This window comes from Pipra filicauda, unplaced genomic scaffold (assembly GCF_003945595.2).
Source record: "Pipra filicauda isolate LSUMZ 115617 unplaced genomic scaffold, ASM394559v2 scaffold1089_size45846_pilon, whole genome shotgun sequence".
In the NCBI taxonomy this organism is placed as follows: domain Eukaryota; kingdom Metazoa; phylum Chordata; class Aves; order Passeriformes; family Pipridae; genus Pipra; species Pipra filicauda.
In genome coordinates this window covers 15623-17446 of record NW_024103528.1, presented here as the reverse complement: position 1 = coordinate 17446, position 1824 = coordinate 15623, and positions in this window count along the sequence as shown.

Genomic DNA, 1824 nt, shown 5'->3' with positions numbered 1-1824 from the left:
TCGTTCCGGGATGGGAGGAGAGGAACTGGGATTAATTGGGAGCTAATGAGGTTTGGGTTGAGTGAGATGCAGATTGGAAACGAGGGAGAGCTGGGAGAATCCCCTCCAGCTGCCTTTTAACAGAGCAGGTTGTTCTGAGCTCCTCTGGACTTGTTTCCAGGCAGTTTTTAGGGATCTTTCCGCGATTCCGGGAATGTTCTTTGGGGAAAACCTTCCCAGAGCAGGTCAAGGGCAGCTCGGGGTGGGTTTGTTGGTGCTGCGGGGTGGGAGCAGCAGGGAAAGGAGGGGATTGTGCCCCTCTGCCCTGCTCAGGTGAGATCCCACCTCAGGGGACACCTCCAGCTCTGGGATCCGACGTCAGAAGGACGTGGAGCTGCTGGAGCGAGTCCGGAGGAAAACATGGAGATGCTCCGAGGGTTCTGGAGAGACTGGGAGAGCTGGGGGGGTTCACCTGGAGAAGGGAAGGTTCTGGAGAGACCTTAAACCCCTTCCAGGGCTTAAAGGGGCTCCAGGAGAGCTGGAGAGGGATTGGGATGAAGGATGGAGGGACAGGACACAGGGAATGGCTTCAAAGTGAAAAAGGGGGAATTTAGGAGGGATATTGGGAAGGAATTCCTGGCTGTGAGGGTGAGGAGGGGCTGGGATGGATTTCCCAGAGAAGCTGTGGCTGCCCCAGTCCTGGGAGTGTCCAAGGAGAAGGGAAGGCTCCAGGGAGACCTGAGAGCCCCTTCCAGTGGCTAAAGAGGCTCCAGGAGAGCTGGAGAGGGACTTGGGATGAGGGATGGAGGGACAGGACACAGGGAATGGCTTCAAAGTGAAAGAGGGGGAATTTAGGTGGGATATTGGGAAGGAATTCCTGGCTGGGAGGGTGAGGATGGATTTCCCAGAGAAGCTGTGGCTGCCCCAGCCCTGGGAGTGTCCAAGGCCAGGTTGGAGCCACCTGGGCTAGTGGGAAGTGTCCCTGCCCTTGGCAGGGTTTGGACTGAGATGATCTCTAAGATCCCTCCAAACCCAACCCATTCCATAATTCCACACCAGACCGGGCTGGACACCCCAACTCGTGTGCGTTTATTTGATTTTATTTTCGGGGAAATTCGCCTCCCTCATCCCCAAAACCGCCCCGGCGCCGCTCCCCGCGCCGTGGCAGCACCGCGACAAACCCAAACAAAAAAGCGAGAATTCCCAAATCCCTTTAATTTGCAGCGACGGGATCCTTTGGAGCAGCTCATTTGCCCACTTGTTCCATAATTCATGGCAGAGCCCGGTAATTAAATGCTAAAGACCTGATTTGCGTGGCGTTGTTTGGAGTCCCATTAAAGCGGCTGAATGCGAGAAATTACCGCCTCCTTTAATTGCTAATTAAAAATAATGGTTACTGAGCAGCCCGGCAGGATTACTCAGCGTTTCTGGGGGGTTTTGGCGCAAAGCACAAACATTTCGAGTGGTTTTATTTTTTTTTTTTAGGCGGATTTCTCGGAGGTTTCTCCCCGGGTTTGTGCTGAGGGGAAAAAGGTGCCCCACCTTTATTTAATGGGTAATAAAAGCACGGGGAAAAAGCGAATTAAAGGCGAATAAACAGAGAGGAGAAGGTCTGGTTGTGTTCCCTGTTTCCCTTTTCCAAGGTTTTTTGGCGTTGGATGGTGGGGGTGGTTGGCAGGGAGGGTTTGGGGGGTGTTTGGGACACACGCGGGGGGTTCAGAGGGTGGATTTGGGTGTTTGGAGAAGGGACTGTGCCTGCATTATATATATTTATATATATATATTTATATATATATAATTATATATATTTATTACATATATTTATTTGTGCCTGTATTACATATT